We start from the raw sequence: 25,764 nt of genomic DNA, 5'->3' as shown, positions 1-25,764 counted from the left end.
TACTAGAGCACCTTTCCAGTGATCCTTAGTTCCTGTATTTATTTTAAAAATCATTATTTCCATAGAAGGTAAGATAGTTTGTTCTAACACTGTAATATGAAGCTTTTCTTTGTATATAATGGCGGTTCCGCCACCAGTTTTTACCGGGCGGTCCTGTCTCAGAATTTTATATCCCTGGGGTATTCCCAGAGTTATAGATGGGATTGTATGGGGCTTCAGCCAGGTTTCCGTAAGGAAACATATTTCAGGTTTGAGGCTCTGAATAGAGTCCCAAATCTCGACGTGATGTCGAGGGAGTGAACAGACATTTAAAAGAAAGCTTTTCCAGCCTTTCGTTTCAGTTTTAGTAACCCTTGTGAACCCAGTAATGATAGTGTTGGAAGTGGCATGAAATCTACGTAGAAGACAGGAGAAAGGGCCCTCTGGGCATGGCCAATTGTCGCAGGCGCATCTCTGTAGTCCCTGAGGTCGAAGAGCTAATAGGGATTGGGGGGTGTACCTGATACGTGTGTCTTCTGATGAGGCCATGGTAAATAAAAGAAATATGAGCAGAGCGAGTGGCCCCTGGCCCCGTCCTGTCGCGGACGGGCGCAGACGGGCTACTCTTTGGCTACTCTTCGGCGTAGCTTCGGCTCCACTGCGCGCGATAGCTGTGCGCTCATAAAGGGGCGAGAGCTAAATAGCCCCGAGAGACCCAGGTGCTAGAGCGCTAACCGCCAAGCAAATACTAAACAGGAAGTGGTGTCCTCCCCCTTGCTAATCAGAGGGAAAACGAACAAGCAACCCGAAAAGTGGCTACTGTACACCAATCAGCAGAGTGTGGCGATTTGATCAGTGAGTGCAAGAAATGCGAACATGATTGAGGGCATGGATGGCATTGGATTGTGGTGATTTTTGTGTGTTTTTCGATTTTTGGGATGTTGTTGGGGCCTTTTGCCCAGGGGTACTCTGTGGAAAATGGGCCTAGTCTTTCTGTGGAGTGACTTGAATTTGAACATGATTGAGGGCATGGATGGCATTGGATTGTGGTGATTTTTGTGTGTTTTTCGATTTTTGGGATGTTGTTGGGGCCTTTTGCCCAGGGGTACTCTGTGGTGCATGGGCCTAGTCTTTCTGTGGGGTGTCTTGAATTTGAACATGATTGAGGGCCTGGATGCCATTGGATTGTGGTGATTTGTGTGTGTTTTTTCGAATTTTTGTGGTGTTGATGGGGCCTGTCCATGTGGGTGGGGGCCATTTTGAGGACTGGTACAGGCAGGGCCTGGCCATGTGGTGGGGGTCTAGGGGCCATCTTGAAGCCAGGCAGTGTGCTTTGTTGTGCCATAGGCCTGCACCCAGTTGCCATGCTTTCATCCATTATGCCCAGGGGTAGTCTGTGGTGCATGGGCCTAGTTTTTCAGTGGGGTGTCTTGAATTTGAACATGATTCAGGGCATGGATGGCATTGGATTGTGGTGATTTTTGTGTGTTTTTCGATTTTTGGGCTGTTGTTGGGGCCTTTTGCCCAGGGTTACTCAGTGGTGCATGGTCTGAGTCTTTCTGTGGGGTCTCCTTAATGTAAACATCATGATTGGCATGGATGGCATTGGATTGTGGTGATTTTTGTGTGTTTTTTGAATTTTTGGGGTGTTGATGGGGCCTGTCCATGTGGCTGGGGGCCATTTTGAGGACTGGTACAGGCAGGGCCTGGCCATGTGGTGGGAGTCTAGGGGCCATCTTGAAGCCAGGCAGTGTGCTTTGTTGTGCCATATGCCTGCACCCAGTCTGCCATGCTTTCATCCATTATGCCCAGGGGTGCTCTGTGGTGCATGGGCCTAGTCTTTCTGTGGGGTGTCTTGAATTTGAACATGATTGAGGGCATGGATGGCATTGGATTGTGGTGATTTTTGTGTGTTTTTCGATTTTTGGGATGTTGTTGGGGCCTTTTGCCCAGGGGTACTCTGTGGTGCATGGGCCTAGTCTTTCTGTGGGGTGTCTTGAATTTGAACTTGATTGAGGGCATGGATGGCATTGGATTGTGGTGATTTTTGTGTGTTTTTTTTAATTCATGGGGTGTTGATGGGGCCTGTCCATGTGGGTGGGGGCCATTTTGAGGACTGGAACAGGCAGGGCCTGGCCATGTGGTGGGGGTCTAGGGGCCATCTTGAAGCCAGGCAGTGTGCTTTGTTGTGCCATAGGCCTGCACCCAGTCTGCCATGCTTTTATCCATTATGCCCAGGGGTACTCTGTGGTGTATGGGCCTAGTCTTTCTGTGGGGTGTCTTATTTATTTATTTATTTATTTAATTTCTTGTATAGCGCAAAAATCGACCCCGGTCGGGGTATCTCTGCGCTTTGCTCGCCAAGATGGTAAGAGGAGGGCTCTGCAGATGAGCAGGGGTTTTAGTGGTTGGGCTACAGCTAGTTATTCCTCTAGGAACAGGTGGGTTTTGAGCATTTTTCTAAAGGATAGATGGTTGGAATTTTGTCTGAGGCTGAAGGGTAGGTTATTCCACAGTGTCGGCCCCACAAGGGAAAGGGCGCGGCCGCCTTGTCTGGTCTTTTTGATAAGAGGGGGTTTTAATAGCAGTTGATTGCTTGAACGCAGAGAGCAGTCTGGTTTTTAAAGTTGTTGCTTTTGGGTCAAATAGTTGGGGCCATTTCCAAACAAACACTTATGGACGGTACAGCAGATTTTAAATTTAACACGTTGCCGTATTGGGAGCCAGTGAAGTTCTCTCAGTAGGGGTCTGGAAGGGGTTCTTGAAGGAGCGTTCAGAATCAGTCTTGCCGCTGAATTCTGAACCACCTGTAGTCGATTAATGGCATCCTCGTTAGCTAATATCAGGAGCCCGTTACAGTAGCCTAATCGACTTATCACTAAGGGTGGGCGGCCAGCTACGCTCCGTGCACGGAGTGTGCGTAGTGCCGTCTACTCCGCATTTTGCGTAGCGGGCGTAGCCAGGCGGCACTACGCACGCTCCGCAGACGGAGCGTAGCTGGCCGCCTCCCTCCCGCCCTCCCTAAATACTTTAAATTAAAAGTGTAAAATAATTAAAAGGCACTTACCTTGCCCGCCGCTGCCCGCCGCGTCCCCGTGGCTCGCTATCTTCATTCTGCCGTCTTGTGTACTAATGCGCATGCGCGGGCGGCCGCGCATGCGCATTTCTCACGAAAAAATGCGCATGCGCGGCCGCCCGCGCATGCGCATTAGTAAACAAGACGGCAGCAATGAAGATAGCGAGCCACTGGGACGCGGCGGGCAGCGGCGGGCAAGGTAAGTGCCTTTTAATTATTTTACACTTTTAATTTAAAGTATTTAGGGAGGGCGGGAGGGAGGCCTGCGGTGCGTAGTGGGGCTACGCGGAGTGCGGAGGTGGGCGTAGTTTCTCGCCCACTTCACGTAGCTCCGCGAAGCCCCACTACGCCCACTACGCCCAGGGTTACTTATCACCAGGGCCTGTACTAGGGTCTTTCTGTAGGTGTCAGGTAGGAGAGGGAAAACTCGTCTCAGCAGGCCAATGGTGCGGAAGTAGGCTCCTGCGAACACATTTGCGTGCTCCTTTAAGGTTAGGTTTTGGTCTAGTTTCACACCCACATTTTTGACAGTCAGTTTTGGGGAGGGCACTGGTCCTAGGTCCAGAGGCCGCCAGTCGGGGGACTAGAGTAAAGTAGCTTTTCCAAAGAGCATTACCTCTGTCTTTCCGACATTACATTGGAGGCAGTTGGAGGCCATCCAATTTGAAACAGCCCTCATACCTTCAGCAAAGTTTTCCCTAACATTAGAGTAAAGGGATTGGAAAGGGTAGAGAAGTTGAGTGTCATCGGCGTAGGACACCGGTGTGAATCCATACTTCCTCACAATATCAGCAAGGGTGGCCACATACACATTGAACAATGTGGGGCTCAGGCATGAGCCCTGTGGCACCCCCTTCGTGAGCGCCCTTGAGATGGAACGGTAGGGGCCCAGGCTGACAGATTGTGAGCGTCCAGAAAGGAAACTCTCCAACCATGAAAGGGCCTGTCCTCCAATGCCCACTCCCTGCAACCGGCTCAGAAGGATTTTATGGGACACAGTATCAAAGGCGGCCGACAGGTCTAACAGCACCAGAATCATTGAGCCTCCTCTATCCTGTGACATCTTGATGTTGTCGGTCACGGAGAGGAGTGCTGATTCGGTGCTGTAGTTGGGCCTGAACCCAGATTGTGAGTGGTCCAGGCCCCCTGTCGCTTCTATGAAACTGGAAATCTGGGTGTTGACATGTTTCTCAGCCAGTTTGCTCAGGAGGGGCAGAAGAGAGATGGGGCGGAGTTTGGAGAGTTCCGTCCAAGGAGAGGTGGAGTTTTTACGTATAGGATTCACTACTGCCTCTTTCCATTGCTGAGGGAGTTTACTTTCTTTAAAGGAGAGGTTCAAAATTTTTCGGATGATTGGGCATAGTATCTTGCTCAGGTTGTTTGTCAATCTGGCGGGGAGAAGATCCTGGGGAGAGCCAGATTTCATGTTGCTCAGTAATGATCTTATGTCGCTTTCAGTGGCTTCCGGGATGTCAAGGAAGGTGTCTGTGTGGATCTCTATTCATGGGGGACTAGGGTCCTCCGAATTATTGGGGTGTTTGGCCAGGATTTTATTGTAAATAGTGTCAATCTTGTCCTCAAAGAATTTGGAAATATTATTGCACAGCTCTTGAGAGAATGTGTCGGGGTTTTCACATGCCGAGGGATTAGTAAAGGTTTGGAGGATTTTGTATAATTCTCTGGTTGAATTGCCAGCTTCATCAAGCTGAGATATTAAGCAGGTTTTTCTTGCCTTTTTTTATGTTTTTATAATAGGTGGATATTGCCTGCAAATAAAGCTCCTTACTAGTGCAGGAGTGATTCTTCCTCCATAGTTTTTCCAGCTTTCTGAATCTCTGTTTCTCTAGTTTTAATGTTTTCGTGTACCATGTTTCTTTTTTGGTGGTTGAGGATAGTTTGACTAGTTTTTGGGGGGCTAAAAGGTTTATGGCATCCAGAAGAGTATTATTAAGTTTGGCTAGAGCCGACTCAGTGTTGTCAGAGTCAGAGGTAATTGGCTCTCTCCAGACTTGCTCAAATGTGTCCGGGGTGATTTTATGCCATGATCTCCGTTTGATGCTCAGAGTAGTAGGAGGATCAGAAGGTTTGGCTAATTGTAAAAAAGAGAATTCTAGCATGCTATGATCAGACCAGTTTATGGATTTGGGGGGGTGGCAGTGTATTGAAGGGTGGTTAGTGAAAATTAAATCCAGAGTGTGGCCTCTCCTATGAGTGGGGCCGCAGTTTCGCAGATGGAGGCCTAGAAGGGCAAGATCGACTAGGAGGAGTTTTGTGTCAGAATCTTCTGATATATCAGCATGGAAATTAAAATCTCCAAGTAAGATAAAATTTTCTTTGGCCCTCATGTGTGGGGCTAGAGTTTCGGTTAGGGCTAGTGAGAAGCCAGCATTAGGGCCAGGGGGCCGGTATACTAGAGCACCTTTCCAGTGATCCTTAGTTCCTGTATTTATTTTAAAAATCATTATTTCCATAGAAGGTAAGATAGTTTGTTCTAACACTGTAATATGAAGCTTTTCTTTGTATATAATGGCGGTTCCGCCACCAGTTTTTACCGGGCGGTCCTGTCTCAGAATTTTATATCCCTGGGGTATTCCCAGAGTTATAGATGGGATTGTATGGGGCTTCAGCCAGGTTTCCGTAAGGAAACATATTTCAGGTTTGAGGCTCTGAATAGAGTCCCAAATCTCGACGTGATGTCGAGGGAGTGATCGGACATTTAAAAGAAAGCTTTTCCAGCCTTTCGTTTCAGTTTTAGTAACCCTTGTGAACCCAGTAATGATAGTGTTGGAAGTGGCATGAATTCTACGTAGAAGACAGGAGAAAGGGCCCTCTGGGCATGGCCAATTGTCGCAGGCGCATCTCTGTAGTCCCTGAGGTCGAAGAGCTAATAGGGATTGGGGGGTGTACCTGATACGTGTGTCTTCTGATGAGGCCATGGTAAATAAAAGAAATATGAGCAGAGCGAGTGGCCCCTGGCCCCGTCCTGTCGCGGACGGGCGCAGACGGGCTACTCTTTGGCTACTCTTCGGCGTAGCTTCGGCTCCACTGCGCGCGATCGCTGTGCGCTCATAAAGGGGCGAGAGCTAAATAGCCCCGAGAGACCCAGGTGCTAGAGCGCTAACCGCCAAGCAAATACTAAACAGGAAGTGGTGTCCTCCCCCTTGCTAATCAGAGGGAAAACGAACAAGCAACCCGAAAAGCGGCTACTGTACACCAATCAGCAGAGTGTGGCGATTTGATCAGTGAGTGCAAGAAATGCGAACATGATTGAGGGCATGGATGGCATTGGATTGTGGTGATTTTTGTGTGTTTTTCGATTTTTGGGATGTTGTTGGGGCCTTTTGCCCAGGGGTACTCTGTGGAAAATGGGCCTAGTCTTTCTGTGGAGTGACTTGAATTTGAACATGATTGAGGGCATGGATGGCATTGGATTGTGGTGATTTTTGTGTGTTTTTCGATTTTTGGGATGTTGTTGGGGCCTTTTGCCCAGGGGTACTCTGTGGTGCATGGGCCTAGTCTTTCTGTGGGGTGTCTTGAATTTGAACATGATTGAGGGCCTGGATGCCATTGGATTGTGGTGATTTGTGTGTGTTTTTTCGAATTTTTGTGGTGTTGATGGGGCCTGTCCATGTGGGTGGGGGCCATTTTGAGGACTGGTACAGGCAGGGCCTGGCCATGTGGTGGGGGTCTAGGGGCCATCTTGAAGCCAGGCAGTGTGCTTTGTTGTGCCATAGGCCTGCACCCAGTTGCCATGCTTTCATCCATTATGCCCAGGGGTAGTCTGTGGTGCATGGGCCTAGTTTTTCAGTGGGGTGTCTTGAATTTGAACATGATTCAGGGCATGGATGGCATTGGATTGTGGTGATTTTTGTGTGTTTTTCGATTTTTGGGCTGTTGTTGGGGCCTTTTGCCCAGGGTTACTCAGTGGTGCATGGTCTGAGTCTTTCTGTGGGGTCTCCTTAATGTAAACATCATGATTGGCATGGATGGCATTGGATTGTGGTGATTTTTGTGTGTTTTTTGAATTTTTGGGGTGTTGATGGGGCCTGTCCATGTGGCTGGGGGCCATTTTGAGGACTGGTACAGGCAGGGCCTGGCCATGTGGTGGGAGTCTAGGGGCCATCTTGAAGCCAGGCAGTGTGCTTTGTTGTGCCATATGCCTGCACCCAGTCTGCCATGCTTTCATCCATTATGCCCAGGGGTGCTCTGTGGTGCATGGGCCTAGTCTTTCTGTGGGGTGTCTTGAATTTGAACATGATTGAGGGCATGGATGGCATTGGATTGTGGTGATTTTTGTGTGTTTTTCGATTTTTGGGATGTTGTTGGGGCCTTTTGCCCAGGGGTACTCTGTGGTGCATGGGCCTAGTCTTTCTGTGGGGTGTCTTGAATTTGAACTTGATTGAGGGCATGGATGGCATTGGATTGTGGTGATTTTTGTGTGTTTTTTTGAATTTATGGGGTGTTGATGGGGCCTGTCCATGTGGGTGGGGGCCATTTTGAGGACTGGAACAGGCAGGGCCTGGCCATGTGGTGGGGGTCTAGGGGCCACCTTGAAGCCAGGCAGTGTGCTTTGTTGTGCCATAGGCCTGCAACCAGTCTGCCATGCTTTTATCCATTATGCCCAGGGGTACTCTGTGGTGTATGGGCCTAGTCTTTCTGTGGGGTGTCTTGAATTTGAACATGATTGAGGGCATGGATGGCATTGGATTGTGGTGATTTTTGTGTGTTTTTCGATTTTTGGGATGTTGTTGGGGCCTTTTGCCCAGGGGTACTCTGTGGTGCATGGACCTAGTCTTTCTGTGGAGTGACTTGAATTTGAACATGATTGAGGGCATGGATGGCATTGGATTGTGGTGATTTTTGTGTGTTTTTCGATTTTTGGGCTGTTGTTGGGGCCTTTTGCCCGGGGGTACTCTGTGGTACATGAGCCTAGTCTTTCTGTGGGATGTCTTGAATTTGAATATGATTGAGGGCATGGATGGCATTGGATTGTGGTGATTTTTGTGTGTTTTTCGATTTTTGGGCTGTTGTTGGGGCCTTTTGCCCAGGGTTACTCAGTGGTGCATGGTCTGAGTCTTTCTGTGGGGTCTCTTTAATGTAAACATCATGGATGGCATGGATGGCATTGGATTGTGGTGATTTTTGTGTGTTTTTCGAATTTTTGGGCTGTTGATGGGGCCTTTCCATGTGGGCGGGGGCCATTTTGAGGACTGGTACAGGCAGGGCCTGGCCATGTGGTGAGGGTCTAGGGGCCATCTTGAAGTCAGGCTGTGTGCTTTGTTGTGCCATAGGCCTGCACCCAGTCTGCCATGCTTTCATCCATTATGCCCAGGGGTACTCTGTCAGTGGTGCATTTTATTGGTCTTTCCATTTTGGGGGGTGGGTATAATAAAAATGCTTACTTGCAAACTATTAATTGAAGCGCTACATATGCAACATTTATTTAACTGATGTTCCTCTGGCTTTGTTTGCTTTTAGGTGCAGAAAGACGAATCATCAGCCTCATCGTTCATCATCATTGCCAGGAACAAGTCCTGCTGCGGTCTGTGCAGCACAACGTCACGTGTGGCCACAGACAACTCTGCAACTTATGCAACTGCGGCCTGCTGTTCTGACATCTGAAGAAGATGGCTTCCAAAAAAGTTGCCCGTAGATCCTCTAGCAAGAAAGTTGGCAGTAAGGAGCAGAAGAAGCAAGTGGCGCCACTTACCAAGGAGACTGGTGTGCCGACCACCGCGTTTTTGGGGAATAAAAAAAAAGTACGCCTTCAGCAGCAGCGGGGTCTGCTGGGGACCAAGCTGGGAGCAGCAACCCCGCTCCATTGGGCTCAGTGCCACCACCACCACGCCAACTTAAGTCCAAGCCCTTGAGTGCTGCAGAGGCAGCCAGTCTAGTTGTTCAATCACCATCGACCAGTGATGTTGGCTCATCGCAAGAAAGTAGCAGCATCCCTCAATCAACACAGGTTGTTGTAACTCATCTGACGAGTGTTCAACCACCACAGCCGCAACAACAACCACATGTGCAAGTACATGTGGAAGGAGAGGCAGCGCAAGTAGATGTGCAAGCAGAGGTGCATGGAGCGGCACAAGTGCCCACAATAGTTGTTCCTCCCGTAGTAGGGGCACATCAGGAAATCGACATTCAAGCCGAGGTATCATTTGAGGAAGCCACTCCTCCTGATCATTCATTGTCTTCCAGATCCCTAGCAAGGAAAAGATCAAGGATGGTGTCTACATCTTCTTCAAGCCCCCTTCCTTCTGATGATATGGATCCAAATTGGGAACAACCACAGCCGTCTGAGAGTGAGGCACACCATGATCTGACAAAGGTAGCTAAGCGTAAAAGGAAGGTCCTCGAAAGTCTCGTACGTATGGAGTGTGATGATGACGCTGAACAAGAAGTGGCGTATACTCCTGCTGAGGAAGACTCTCACCACGACGACGCAGTCATCATAAACGTCACTCCAGGCTCAGCGGGCATGCAGCAAACAGACATTTTTACCCTAGCCCGAAATGCTGCTGAGCGTGATGTTGGCGACGTGGGAATGGGACCACCACCAATGCAGTTAACTAGTACACCACCACCTACCGCTTCCATATTTTCTCGCCAGAAGGGACCTCCCTCCACCTCCATTTCCTCAATTAGTGGTGCTGCTAGTGCACAACGTAGTAAAGTTCGGCAACACACATCCTCCACTTCATCTGGCATTAGCATTCCCAGTATCGCCTCCTCCGCCCCCACAGACATTTGAAGTCAGCAGTTTGGGACTTCTTTAGTGTTTGCCCAACAAGGGAAAACATAGCCATTTGTATCATTTGTAAGCTTGGAGTTAGTCGTGGTAAGCTTGGTACCAACTATGGTACCGGAGGCCAGGGAGGTCATCTTGAGAGACAGCACACTGTCAAATGGCATGCACACCTAAAGGAGATCAAGGGAGCCTGAATTGCAAGTCAACAAACTGTATCCGTTGATGTTTCATCTGATGATGACGAGGAGGAAGAAGCGCCAAACATTCCTTCAGTTACACCCAGTACCCCTGTCAGCAGCACATCCCCTGCAAGATATATGAGCCACACTAAGAGTGTGGGAGAGAGTGAGACACCAATGCGAAAAAGTTCATCAACAACACCAAGCGTAACTGGGTCGAAGAAGTCATCATCATCCCGTAAAATCATGGTCCAGCCCACCATTAGAAGCATGTTGTTTTCAGATGCGCCATTTGAACGCAACCACCCAATGACGCGTCTGTACAACACTAAGCTGGCTAAAATGCTAGCTCTGGACCTTCTCCCTTTTTCTTTTGTGGAAGGGGTTGGTTTTCTTGAATTAGTGGCAATGCTCTGCCCTAAATGGAAGGTTCCTAGCCGGTTCTATTTTGCCAGAGTTGCGGTCCCAGCACTACATGAAGATGTGCTGGAGGTGATTGGGGCAGCTTTGCAGAAGAGTGCTGTTCACACTATACATCTGACAACAGATATGTGGACCAGTTGCCAAGCTGATGATTACATGTGCATCACGCACACTGGGTCTCTTTTTGCAGGGGTTAAAGCAAAGCTAAACGCAGGTGTTGACCCGAACAACATTTTTAAAGCTGCTCGGAAACATGCAACACTAGCCATGTTTGGCATGGAGAAAAGTAATACAGGAGAAAACATTTTGCAGGAGTTTAACACAAAGGTCTGTCAAAGGCTGTCCCCAAGAAAACGCAAGATTGGTTATGTTTCCACGGATAATGGCGCCAATGTAGTTAAGGCCATGGATACGGGTAACTATTTCCGAGTGCCGTGTTTGGCGCAATGTATAAACCTGGTTGTTAAAAAATTCTTGAGTGGAGAAAGTCCAGTGTGCGAGTTACTGACCACCTGCCGAAGAATGTGCACACATTTCATCCATTCTTTTAAGGCCCGGAAGCATCTGAGGGGCCTGCAACATGAACGTAAACTGCCAGTGAAAGCACTCATCCAGGAGGTGGCAACACGTTGGAACTCAACCTTCTGCATGCTTGAGCGTCTGTTTGAGCAGTGTGCGGTAGTCGATCAGTATTTCTTTACACAGGGTGCAGCTATGAAGGACCTGAGGATACATGTGGAGCAATGGAAGCAAGTTCAAAGCCTAAAGGACATGCTTTGTCCTTTTGAGGTCTTCACGCGTGCAGTCAGCAGGGAGGACTGTAATTTGGGAAAAGCTATCCTATTGTTGCGCATGCTAGAGCACCAACTGAAGGCGGTGTCTTCTACGTTTCAAAAAGATGAAAAAAAGCAAGAAGCTTTTGATTTGGCGGAGAAATTATTAGAGCGCCTACTTTGCGATGAACATCTTCAAAAGATTCACACAGAACAGCATTACATTTGTGCTACTATTCTGGATCCACGGTACAAAAAGGCACTGGCAGGCAGAGTATTCTTTCCTTTTGATGACGCAGAAGTTACAAAGTACAAACATTGGCTAGCTGTGTCAGCCACTCGGTTTGAAAGAGAACGGCAGGAAATTTAAGGAAAAGGCAGTACATCCGCATCAGCAGGCCATCCGGAGTTAAAAGAATCCACTTCTGCATCTGTGGCTGTGGCAGAAGTGAGTGATTTTCCCTCTCAGCCGTTAAAGACACCAGCAACCGGATAATCTGCACCAGACACAACAGTAACATTGTGTGAAGAAGAGGATTGGCTAACTCGGCTTGGGTTCGCTTCTCAAAAGGTCCCAGCAAAAAGTAAGCACAGTAGAGGAACCGTGGAGAACCTTGAGTCGATGGTGCAGGACTATCTGAATGACTCAACAGAGGTCTATGTTCATGATGACCCATTGGCGTATTGGCATGGGAAAGGAGAATTGTGGCCAGAGATCACCAACCTGGCTATGAATTACTTGTCTTGCCCACTCGCAAGCGTGTCTTCTGAACGTGTTTTCAGTGCTGCTGGTGGCATTGTAACTTGCAAAAGGACCCTCCTCTCGCCCAAAAATGTGGAGAGGTTAACAATGATCAAGATGAATCAGCACCTCATACCACCAGATTACAAAATACGAGAATACACGCAGGAAGAAGACGAGGAGGACACCAACTTAGATGAGGGAAGTTCTTCTCGGTTAGGTGACCTACTCCCGCCTGAATTCGCAAAGTATGAGGACGAGCTCTTCTTCCCTGACACCAAGCCCTGAAAATGAGTCAATGAATCAATAACTTTCTTTTTCGTCCTTATTCACTTTTATTCCTGTGTGTCTGTCTTTCTTTGTTTTGCAAAATCTTTATAAAAAAAACTTTAATCACCTAATCACAAAAACAATCCCATCAGCAGAACTGTCTTCACTTATTTGCTTATTGATTTGAAGGTGCCGCAGTCTGCATTCCTCAGGTTCACAAGTTCACAAGAAAAAGCTCCTCTATCCTCCTCCTCCAGACTCCTATTTCCCTCAAAGCAGATGGCTGGATTACGCCCAATGAAGAAAGACTCTGCACTTGTGGGGGTGTTCTACTTCTTTTTGGGTGAGTTGACGGGTCTGGGGCCATTGCTGGGAAGGTCTAATACCGGATAAAAGTGGTTTGGAGAAAATCGGAGCAAAAAAAAGATTTTGCGCGTTTGATCACTTGCCTGTCTTTGGGGTGCTGTTTGGCGGGCTTTTAGGTTGTTGTGGGTGGGTTTTGGGGTTTGGGAGCACTGCTGGCACAGTCTAATGTTGATTGCATTTGTTTTTCAGGAAATACATGGTGGAAAAGGGGAGTTAGGGCCTAGCTGCACAGCGCGTTTGGCCCATTTTTGCTTTTTGCCAGTTTGGTGGTGTTCTGCTTTTTGGCGGTGGCTGCAGGGGTCTGGGGCCATTGCTGGGAATGTCTAATACCGGATCAAAGTGGTTTGGACAAAATCGGAGGTGAAATTTCTTTGGCGTTTTTGCTGACTTGCTTGTCTTTTAGGTGCTGTTTGGGGGGGTTCCGGGTGTTTGTGGGTGGGTTTTGGGGTCTGGGAGCACTGCTGGGTATGGATACTTTTGATTGCAAGAGGTTTGAAGCAAATCCATGGTGGCAAAGGAGAGTTAGGGCCTAGCTGCAGTGCGCGCGCGGAGTGATTTTGGAAATTTACCTGAAAATGTCAAAGTCCCCATTTTTGTAGTTTTGCTTTTTGGCTGTTTGGGGGTCTTCTACTTGTTTCCGCCTGGGTTGACGGGTCTGGGGCCATTGCTTGGAAGGTCTAATAACGGATAAAAGTGGTTTGGAGAAAATCGGAGCAGAAAAAGATTTTGCGCTTTTGATCACTTGCCTGTCTTTGGGGTGCTGTTTGGCGGGCTTTTAGGTTGTTTTGGGTGGGTTATGGGGTCTGGGAGCACTGCTGGCACAGTCTAATGTTGATTGCATTTGTTTTTCAGGAAATCCATGGTGGAAAAGGCGTGTTAGGGCCTAGCTGCACAACGCGTTTGGACAGAATTCCAGGTAGTAGGTTAATTTTTGCTTTTTGCCAGTTTGGGGGTGTTCTGCTTTTTTAGGGTGGCTGCAGGGGTCTGGGGCCATTGCTGGGAATGTCTAATACCGGATCAAAGTGGTTTGGACAAAATCGGAGGTGAAGATTTTTTTTGCATTTTTGCTGACTTGCTTGTCTTTGAGGTGCTGTTTGGGGGGGGTCCGGGTGTTTGTGGGTAGGTTTTGGGGTCTGGGAGCACTACTGGGTATGGATACTTTTGATTGCAAGAGGTTTGAAGCAAATCCATGGTGGCAAAGGGGAGTTAGGGCCTAGCTGCAGAGCGCTCGAGGAGTGATTTTGGAAATTTGCCAGAAAATTTCAAAGTCCCCATTTTTTTAGTTTTGCTTTTTGGCTGTTTGGGGGTCTTCTACTTGTTTCCGCCTGGGTTGACGAGTCTGGGGTTGTGGGTGGGGTTTGGGGTCTGGGAGCACTGCTGGCACAGTCTAATGTTGATTGCATTTGTTTTTCAGGAAATCCATGGTGGAAAAGGGGAGTTAGGGCCTAGCTGCACAGCGTGTTTCGACAGAATTGAAAGAAGGCCGAAAATATTCTAAGTATGAGATTTTCCATTTTTGCTTTTTGCTTGTATGGGGGTGTTCTGCTTTTTTGTGGGTGGGTTGGCAGGTCTTGGGGCATTGCTGGGAAGGTCTAATACCGCATAAAAGTGGTTTGGAAAAAATCCATGCTGAAAAGCGTTTTGGCACATTAACTTAGGGCTCGTTAGGGTTAGCACTAGCAGCAGGATTGCATGTGTTTCGGGGTGTTCTAGATTTTTGCAACTGAGTTCTGGGGTCTTAGAGCACTCGTGGGAATTTGTAATGTTGGTTGCAAGTGGTTTGAAGAAAATCCATGGTGGGAAAGGGGGCATTTGGCCTAGTTAAAGAAAGCGTTTGCCACTATTCTTAACTTAGGGCTTGTTAGGGTTAGCTTTATTGTATTGCATGTGTTTGGGCGGGGGGCTGTTAATGGGGGGTTTGCGAGTCTTGGAGCGATGCTGGGTATGGATACTTTTGCTTGCTTGCAAGTGGTTTGAATACAATCCACGGTGGGTAAGGAGGGATTTGGGCCTACTTTACTTTCAAAGTACGTTTTGTCACCATTTTCTACTAGGCCTCGTTTTTTGAGATCTGATTGGGGGTCTTCTACATTTTTGCGACTGGGTTTAGTAAGGGTCTGGGAGCACTGCTGGGAAGGTCTAATTTTGTTCTAAAACACAGTTTACAGTACACCTAGCTTGAGGGGAAAGATCCGCTAAATTAATTCGCCCATACTTATTTATCCTTCAAAAAGAGACTCAGACAGAGTACGCACTTTCAAAAATATTGTACTGTCTATTAGGAAACTCAAAGTGTGACTTGTTGCACTACACAGCGTACATACCTTATATTTATTTGTCAGTGGTGTTCTAATATCACTTCCTGTTTTTCCATCAATAATTACAGGCCGGGTTTCAGCCTGTGCAATGGGAAAAGGATGAAGTCAGGCTTCACATTAGCGAACCGCAATTCAGCATCCGCCAGGCAGGCAGTGGACAGGGTGTCTTCTGGTCACCAACATTGATGGACGGAGCGTCAGATGGAATGGAGGAGTCCCGCTAATAAGAGGAATGGTTGGATGCATCTTACAACTTCCCAAATTTAACAGGACAACTACAACAACATACAGATACAGTATCCGTTCTTTTCTAATTATCTTTTAAATAATGTTATTGCTGTGAACTTCTATGAGTGTGACTCTGCATTTCTTTGATCTCTGCTTCTAAATTCATCCCTACAGCCATTGTATAGGTTTTACTTCTGCTATTTTTCAAACCTAATTTAATGTACGAAGTGTTTCTCTGAGTGCAGAGATAGGCAAGTGAAAACGCATAATTATTACTGCAGCCCTGTACTGTCGCATTCTATCATTCACGGTTGTCGAAAGTACTACTTACTTTTCAGTAACCATGCATGCAGTAGTGCATGCACTTCCTTTATGTCACATAAAAGATTTATGGTTAGCTTTGTACCCAAAGATTTGTTTATCTTCAATTATTGTTTGTCCATGATGTGCTTTTTTTTCATCTCTCAACAAAACTTTCCCAAAAAACTCAATTCCCATCCATTTTCCAAACCCTAACCCTCTTCCCCCGGGCTGTGTGGTTTTGATTGATGTGTGACTAAATGACAGCAATAATCCCACACACTTGCTGGGGAGGATAAGGTCATAGCAACAGGCTGGTGAAGGAATCCGAGGATATATTCTTACTCAGCTTGACACTGAGTCACTATTGGCAAATGAAAGCAGATTTTCATGTGCGCCATCAACTTGATTGATCATCAAGAACATCCTCCTCCTAGACGTGGCAAATGATTACGCTGCTGTGTCCTTCACCTTCAGTACTATTTCTTGTAGTAGTAGCCAATGTCAAAGAAATTCAACGCAAGTACTAGTTATACTTTCAATACTTTACCATTTGTTAGGCTACATTGTGGCACTGTTCTAGTGTAGTCACCTGATATATTCTCTATCGTACCATTCTAATGCTACGGTAAGGACAAACAAGGTTTCATTTTCTTTTTTTTCAGATGCTGTAACTGCCACTGTGTAACACCACAAGTACCACCGCAATGATGACATTTCATCCGCCCAGGATTGCCAACCTTAATCGCCATTTCCCGTGCAGCCAGCCCTTTGCCTAGCCCTATTTCCAAACACAAACTACAGGTAAGATAAGCGTTTGGGGGGAGGTTGTATAATGGAGTATTAGGAGAGACGAGAGACTGACGGTCCTAGGACTATTGAATTCACTTACTCTGTGACAGGCACTTAGTTTAGAAAGTATTTGGGCAATTACTAGTACATACACAACTTGAATCAAGATGCCACTTAAGTTTCAGGAAAACAAACTTACTGTTAAACCCCCACCCACCAGCCTCAAAAGCAGTAAAAAACACGATGCTAAGATAAAGTTTAAAGTATATTTATATATCCCTAACATAAATAATCTCCCGCAAGACCCAACCCACCCCCACTCCCTACCCCCAACGAATGTCCGTGAAAAGTCCCCAAAACCCAACTCCCAATTTCCACCCCCCAGAAGTCTTTAAAAAAGGGGCAAGGGACAGTCTCCTCCTACTGCTGGCTGCTGCTGTTGACTTTCCGGGCCAGGTCGGCATGCTCCTTGCGGAGGGTCTCAAGCCGGGTTTTGGTGTTGAGGAGCTCCTGCTCGAGGTAGGACACCCTGAGGGAAAGGCAGTGCATCCTTTTTTTGCAACTGCTGTGGGGGGCAGCTGATTTCTTTGCTGCTCGGCGGTGGCGGGTGGCTGCAGTACCCCGGCTCCGTACCGCTGGAGACCTGCTGCGCTGACTGAATGACCCAGGGAGCGCGGAGGAGGATGCAGGTGTCGCCGTGGATGTTGTTGACGTACTCTGCGTGTCCTCCTCCTCCTGGTCCACCAGCCGCCGATATTCGGTGACAGTGCTATCCAGCCTCCATTGCCGGGCCCTTTTAGCCAGCTACTTCTGTGTTGGTTTGGAAGGAGCATCTATATGAAGAAAGAAAGACATAGTCTATAACCAATGCTCTAAGATTAGCACAAAATGATTCAGCAGAAAGTTGTGTCACAGTAGAACTAGCAACTTGCAAGCGCAGTACATAACTATTGTGGCCAGTATCTATCTAACCTCCCACTTCTTCATCCTTGCTCTAACATTAGTGGGAGTTTAAGGAATCAATTCTACGAGCACTATGGACTCACTCCATTAGAGTCGACTATGACAGTACACCAGTCTTCTTCTTCTTCTTCTCTCTTGTTTACCAAAATTGGTACGTTAACTTCTGCAAGCCGGCATAATGCCAGCGCAGTCAACTTGCACCCGAGAAAAACAGACGCCAGCCATGATGAGTGAGACAGACTTGCGTTACTGTACCAGTCCAGTACATGCAGGTGGTGATGCTCTTACTTTTCTATTACGGGTGGCACTGAGAATACTCTGTTACAAGGGCTACTGCTTAATTAATTTAACTTTCACCCTAAAGTGCCAATGAATACTAGAAAAGGAAAATGAAGAAGATAAATAATCTGATTATCTATCACTGCACATGGTATGTATTTGCTTACATATGGGATGACTTTAGGTGCTTTGCTTTTTATTGAGTGAACAGTGATATATCCACACATGAATGACCGAGTTCTACTAAACTTATTAACAGAGGTAGTGAGTGGCCATCATAATAGCCGGATATATGCTGTGCTTGCAAAACAAACTACTGCTACTATTCATGGTAGTATTCGGACAAAATTAAAACTTCTTTTCCTTGCCTTTCCTACACTGGAACGGACGTGCGGGTGCGGTGTTACATGCTCTTCAGAGTAACATTTAGTTCATCCAGTGACCGACGATACACATATGCTATCTAAGAGTCAGATAGTACCATGATCCAGGCATCCATCCATTCAAACTATATGTCAATCATTCTTCTTCATGTCTCTCATCTGGACAAACCTTACGTTTTCCCATGGGAAAACAACCTTTTCATTTTATTTGGGAAACCGCAAGCCATACATCCGTGCTTGACTTACATTTGAATTTCAACCAAAGCATATATTGCGCACACATACAGTTTCTGTTTCACCCACCCAGGCTGTTCTCCTTCCTCCCATCCTTGCTTCATCCTTCACCCAGCCATGCATCATGTTCCTTCCCAGCCACCTCGGGCACTAATCAAACACATATTATTCTTCTTTGTCAGTCATCATTACTTTTAACTTGCTCGTCCTTCCACACTTACTTACACCCTTCATTCCCTTTTCGTTCATCCCATCCATCAAGTTCATCTCAGATCTGATTTGGATTCTCGAAAAAAAATTCACCACTGAGTTGAAGTAAATTTAGAGGAGGCTACTACCTGGTTGATAAAGACTTTGTTCTAAATTTGAAAGTCTGCTTAACAGTATAGAACTTACCTGTAGAACATATACACTACACCCGTGCAGATAGCACACTCTGCAGTCTGCAATCTCAATAAGTAAGGAATATAAGAGCTTATCACTGCCCGCCACTACCGTGGCAACCTGCACAGCAGTTACATCTGGCACTTGCACCGCCTCCTCCCCAGAACTGCCCTCCTCCACCTCCGCGCTGGGCCCGGCACCAGATGTTCCACCTACAAAGTACATTTAAGAATGTTAAATGTCATAGACATACACCACTCACTAGTATTTTGTCTAGGAATGAAGAAATGTGAATACAGAAACAAATGTAATAATTTGTGACTGTCTACTCTAAAGTAAAAATGTCCCTTTTTCCAGGGAAGGGTGTTGTCTTGCTGCACTTTTTGGCACAACTGATGAATGCTTGCTTTTTAACACGCACCATTTTTCTCATAACAGACAGAAGCTTCACTTCTAAGAACAAATCATTGTTAGACGGAGACCCAGAGGGTCGGCCGAGTACAGGGGGAGAGGCCTCCGGTGAGGGCCGTCTCCGGCGATCGTACAGACAAGTAACTTCCCCCCCACAGATGGACACCACACAAGGATGAGATCTACACATTTTATATAAGGTTCTTGAGGCAAGGTTATCAACGATACAGTGGGGGCTGGACACGAGGATCCTCCCAATTCTAGTCTCTGTAGGGTAAGGGGTAGCGGGACAGTCTTGGTACCGGTCTGGTACAGGGGCGGCAAGAAGGAGCTCACAATCCTCGAGCTTAGGGGTCTGCAAGGTCGGGCCGCGGCAGCACCAGCAGGCTAGGATGATAGTTCTCGGCAAGGAGGGCCGCGGCAGCGCCAGCAGGCTAGGATGATAGTTCTTGGCAAGGAGGGCCGCGGCAGCGCCAGCAGGCCAGGATGAAGGCTTTACGACGAGGAGGGCCGCGGCAGCGCCAGCAGGCTAGGATGAGGGTTCACGTTGCAGAGGGGCCGCGGCAGCGCCAGCAGGCCGGAGCGATGGTTCACAAGGATGGGCCGCGGCAGCGCCAGCAGGCTAGGACGAAGGTGCACGTTGCAGAGGGCCGCGGCAGCGCCAGCAGGCTAGGAGATGGTTCACAAGGCAAGGCTGCGGCAGCGCCAGCAGTCCGTCAAGGATGAGTTCTTCAAGGTGTCTCTCGACTCCAGGATACAACTGCCTTCCTGCTCTGGAGCTGCCCCAGTTATAGGTCTGGCCTCCTTTGATGTCCGGACCCTTGCGCTTGGAGGTCGGGAGGTCCGGGATGAGGGAGTCCAGACACCCAGCAGGGGGGTGGAGCCAGCGCCCGGGGAGGCCGGGGGCGATCGGTACCTGGCGGGGGAGAGCCATCGACACTCCTTTCTCCCATTGACCTGCCAAGTGGTCTCTTCACCTCCTGGGTGGATCGTGGTGCCTCGATGTCGGGGCCTGGCCAGGCCCAGGGTTGGGGTCGAGCCGAGGCCACGTGGCCTTGTGATTCAGTGTCCAAAGATGGCGGCTGGGCCGGGGCCATGGTGCTGACGGAGGCCCGGGCCAGCCAATACTGGGGTGTTGGGGAGCAGGCGTCCCGTTGGGGACGGGTTGCGGGTTGCCTCGGTGGGTTGCCGGGATGGTTCTTTCTGGGGATACAGGGAGAGCCGGTGTCCGGGCCTTATCATGCGGGGAGGGAGCGGCCCTTCCACGAGGCCTGTCCAACAATCATCATCACTAGGACGGCCTGACCAACGATTCAGCACCAAAAAGAAAAATTAAAGTTCAAACCAAGTGAGGGCTCGGCTCGCCCACAATAAATGTGTGAAATAATAAATCACTAAGCACTTTTCCATTTTTAATCAACCATTTATGTTTTATGACAAGCTTGATTTTAATAAATGTTTTTACTTTTAATAAAGCTTTAAAACTTAAATAGACTCTGTGGTTTTTGGTCAGGAGTGAATGGGCAAAAGGTTTTGCAATTTGCAAGCATGAGTCCGTGCCTCTGACACTTTTGGACTCTGACTCCGTACTCTTGTCCTGCGTTGGATAAGCATCATTGGGGATCAATCATCGATGAATTCGGGAGCTAAATGACTCTGCCACACTATCTAGTCAGTAAGGAGATTGGGGGTTCTTCAAAGTCTGATATCACTGAGGTATGTGGAAAGTCTACCTGCGCCTATTATGATTGATAAACAATGCACTATTTCCATAGTTCTGTTTGTGCAGATTTGTCCCTGCAACAGTAGTAGTATGGATTGTCCTCCTATCCAAACCAAAAGTAAAGTAGTATCTTATTCTTTCTTGGTGGTCATTCAGAATTTATTGTTAGGAATTGTCAAAGCATAAACATTTAGAAGACTTGAAAAGACATTATGGACAATCCCAGAGGACTGCACTTAGTGCATAGAGCTATTGCTGACTAGAATGGGAGTTTTGTTTAACACCTTTTGCCAAAAGTACAATCTTAGTTAGCTACACAGACAGACTAATAAGAATAATCTAGTAATACCACAGGGAGTCATAGTAGAGGCAGGATAAGAATTTTAGATACCGTCTACAAGAAGATCAAAGACGATTTAGAAAAAATGGAATGAGGAACGCTAGGAAAAAATAGGTACTCTATATTAAAATTAAAACTTACCGGGGCCAGCAAAGGAGCCCTCGCCTGCCCGATCCTGGCCTTGTACTGCAGCAGCAGCAGCATCCTCTGTCCTCTTGCCCCTGGGGGGGCTGATGTACAACATGAAAGAAAGAAAGACCTGTCAACATGGATGATTGTTGTCAACCAAATGAAACATTTCAAAAGAACGATAACAAAATATTTTGGCGAAATAGCAAATAGACAAGTATTCCACGGGATATATTATTGACCTATCTCATGTGGTCTACTACGATATTAGTATTGCTTGATTAGCGGAACGTCGACTTGGAAAGTTAAGTAACTCACTAAACAAGCTACTAAAAAGGTTCACCTAGGACTGGCAGGCAGCAGTCCGCAGCACGCGAAGTGACAGACAAACTCCATCGTGATTGCACATCAGTGACAACACTAAAAAGTTTCATACTACATTAACCTGTCATTAAAATACTCAAACTATCAATCCACCCCCACTATTTCTTCTTATTGCCAGGTGTACAAAGGAAGGACTGGACTTGAGTATGTAGGGGCAGATTTACAAGCCCCTTGCGGCTCTTTTGCTCCGTTGTTGCGTGACTTTTGTGACGCAGCGGCAGAACAAAAGAGGCGCCGTGGTGCGGCGTATATTAACAACATGACGCATATGGGAGATGCATCACGTTGTAAAGCCCTGCTCCATCCGGGGGTGTTCCGGCACAAGGGAGGGCGTTCCTGTGCAGGAACGCATCCTAAAAGTGGCTGAGGGAAATCTGCAAGATTTCAATCAGTGACTTTTAGGACAATGATGCGTCACTCAAACCCTGCGCCTGCTTGAAGCAGACGTATGGCTTGACGCAGCATTGGGGAGATAGGACACCCCAGAGCATTGCTGGAGATGCGCCATCGTTGCGACGCAACTCCAGCAATGCGCCGCCTTTACGGCACAGATGCGTAACGCTTCGGTGACGTTTTGGGCCCATGGTGCGCCGCATTGTAAATACGGCGCACCATGGGTGGTGGTGGCGCGGCACACAATTATTGGCGCATCCCTGCTACTTTGCAGGGATGCGCCGGTAATTGCAAATCTGCCCCTTAGTGTCTAGCATTACGCAGTTCTGTAAACTACACTACATAATTTCTCAGGTCAATGAAATAAACACAAAATCGAAAACAAATAAGCATAGTAGCAACGCTACTGAGAAGGAGAGCAGTGCACCTGAAATGCACAGAAGATTTTGAAATATAATTTACCTACAATGTAATCGGCAGCATTATTGCTCTTGGTAAAAAACAAAAATTTGCAATATAATATTAACACACAAGGCAGGAGAAAACAGAGTAGTGATGAAATGGCTACTACTACTCACCAAGCCCGGGGATCTCGATGCCGAGCAGGTCGAGCAAGTCGCGTTCCCGGTCCAGGAGATCCGTCCAACGGTGGGTGGCCTGGTTCTAGGTGCGCCGGACCTGAGAGTGTTGATACTGGTCCCGGCACACCTTCTCCCACCGCTTCCGGCGCTCCCGGAGCCTGTAGCCGCTAGCGATCTCGCCGCGTGCCATGATGGTCCTGGGGAGGCGGCGCTGGACATAAAACACTAGTGCGGCCACCTCCTCCGCGCTAAAGATCTCCCGGGCTGTGACTTGCTCCCCCCTCAAACGCCTGCACGGGAGCCGGGCACGGGGTGCGGGCTCAGGCTGCTTCCCGGCTCCCTTTACCATGGTCTGGGCAGAAAGGAAGGTAAGTAATAAAGAAGAAATAGAATAGGGAAGAAGAAAAGAAAAGAGTTTAAAAAAGTAGTTTAAAATTAACCAAAAGTAGCAGAAAACACAAAAATATAGAGCTAGAAAAATAGAGGGATAGAGAATAAGTAACATAGATAAAAAAAACTTCAAACAAGCAAAGGATGGCAGAGATTGACAGAGGATACAGAAAGCATGCCCAGAACCATAGCAATGAATGAAAAACAAGATGGCCGCGCCCGTTTACGACCGCGTGGGTAAGTTCGAGCGAGATTTCCCTCGCGATCACACGCTAACTTGTACTAGCGAGCCGCACACTTTGCGAGATTACACATAGCGCCCGGAAACGGAAATACGTCATGCAAACAAGATGGCTGCGCCCATGTACGACCGCGAGGTTAACTCTGTCTCGTTGCGCTACCAGTGGCTCGCTAAAACGCACAAAACCACGCGAACTAACACGCCGCAAAAAAACAAATCGCATATTCGCACGAATTCGCGGCTTCCGAATTCGATCTTGTGCAAATTCGCGCCCCATGAATCCCTCAAAATTGCTGAAAAAAAGATTTTTGCAAAACTGAAAGCACTCAGCAGGTGCAAAAGTTCAAGCTCATCATTAGTAACCATTCCCTGTAGTGCTTCCTGAGGGCCCCCTCCAGAGTTCAGTTGCCTACTTGCAACTATTCTATGACCCTGCTCTGACCCTCACAGCAGGCTCAGAGAATAGCTACAAGTAAGCCACAAAGGTCCTGTGAAAAAAAATTGCACTGCAACAGAAAGCAATTACAGCTAAGGAAGCAGGTGCCAGCTCAAATTCAGTGACACATTAATCAGCCCCAAATTAATTCATGTCAGTTGAGGCAGGGCAGGTGTGCTTTGCCCCCCATAATCTACAGTGATGAACCAGAGGGTGGCAGTGATGAACCAGAGGGTGGCATGGTGAACCAGAGGGTGGCAGTGGTGAAACAGAGGGTACTGTGATGAACCAGATGTAGAAACAACATAGTCGCGACCGTTGTGACCCGACAAGTAAGTTCGCGTTTGCGAACTGGTACAAAACCCTTGCGAACTGGCAGAAACCCTTGCGAACACAAAAAAAAGAAAAAATCCGCAAATTCCCAAGAGTTCGCGGATTTTGCGGATTGCGAATTCGTGAACACGCAAATTTGCGAACCGCGAATTCACAAAATTCGCCCATGCTTACTTTTCTTGTCCTGTTACTACAGCTGACTTCTCCACATATGGTGCTTCCAATTACAAGGTAATTACTGTTCCTGCATGTGTGTAAGAAGTGAACAAAGAGGAGGGTTTGTTGGTGCCCATTATAACAGGGTCTCCCCTTGTCTTCCCTACCAGCCGGTGTTAACGGTCATTCCCTGAACAGAGGGAGGTCCTCTACTGGACTTCGGGGCAGCATCCCTGTCATCTTTAGCTTCCGTCCCCATCCCATCTCCATCCTGGTTGGTGTAACTTCTCAGCTCGGGTAAGGTGGGTACGGGGGCAATAGCTCATGTCGTCTCTGCTAGATTACTTCGCAAGCAGCAGGTAAGCCTTATGGGGCTGCCTGCTCGACTGAGACTGCCGGTCGGATGGACGTAGGTGTAACGGCTCCTTCAATCACCTTTGAGGGTGACTTATTGACCACGTAGGTCCTACCCAGGCAGACCGGGGAGACTCCTCTACAACGACCTTGGGGCGGAGTATATCACAGGAACTCTTCCTGCTCCATATCCTGACCCCCCCAGGTTGTATCTATCTAACTACGCAGCCCATTATGGGCGCTGATTTGAGTTTATGAGCACTTTTCTTGGTCCTGAAGAATTGCCTTGATGGCACGAAACATGTCGACCAGAGCACTTATTGAGGGTTGAAACGGGTTTCCCACACATCGACTGGTAGAAAATCCCATACCCCTCTTATTTTTAATAAAGTAGGCAGCTACAGGAATAAAGGTACCCAGAGTAGACTGTACTAACTTTTTTAAAAATCACCACTTTCACACGCTCACAACTTCACAATTAGGGCCCCTCACTCCCACTCAAACATCGGCTCTGGAATAAAAGATCTCCATTAAAGTGCAGCACCAAGTGCTGCCCGTCAGGCATTGCAGTGCCGGCTTGACGCAGGAGCAGGAAGCCGATGATGATACGAAGCGGCCGGTTGGGAACGCGACAGTAGTCACAGGACCAGCCGGTTGTGTGAGGTTTCCCTAATTCCGACAAGGGACGATTGCCCCTGCCTTTCAGATACAACCACACTTTCAGAGAAGGGGAACCTTTCCACTCTTTCTCGCATAGATCTCACTCCCTGGGGAACTTTGTGCAAATTTTTGATGATAAGCCTTATGGGGTACACAACAGATTTGTTGGTGGTCATCAGGAAGTTGTGGTTGAAGAATTATTCCGGCGTAGAAATGTGCACAAATTGCAGTTGAATCATGCGATGTTTCAGGGTGTTAAGGGATCTTCTCAGGGGTCATCAGGGAGTTGTTATTCGAGCGGGTGAAGAGGCAGCACCTGAGGATACCCCAGCATATTACATGGAGCCAAAAGTAGTCTCCATACTATAAATTGGATTCAAAATTGTCAAAAATTACCGCGAAGGAGGGTGAATTGTCATTTCCACATTTCGGTTCATTTCGGTTGGACATGTTACACCAATGGAGGGCAATGATGTTTGACCTGCGACCTTTGCCTAGACCAAGACAATTTGAGAGGTTAGATGCTTGGATACGTGCAGCACATGCTAGACAGACGCAGAAAGACCAAGGGACGATGAGTAGAGCATTGAGGGTGTGTCAGGATGCACAGTGGGACAAACAGTTTAAGAAATGGAGAGTTGAACCCATTGAAGGAGAAAGGCTGTACCAAATGCTGGTAGGAGATAGAAAGTTTCAGAATAAGAATACGGCAGACAATGTAAATGATGGCAGTGATATGGATGGCAGCTTGTTGGTTAGTTTGTTATCTGAGCGCCCTCCACACTACAGTCTG

The sequence above is a fragment of the Lissotriton vulgaris genome, chromosome 2_1 (genome assembly GCF_964263255.1).
Source record: "Lissotriton vulgaris chromosome 2_1, aLisVul1.2, whole genome shotgun sequence".
Taxonomy (NCBI): Eukaryota; Metazoa; Chordata; class Amphibia; order Caudata; family Salamandridae; genus Lissotriton; species Lissotriton vulgaris.
Note: the sequence above shows the minus strand (reverse complement) of the source record.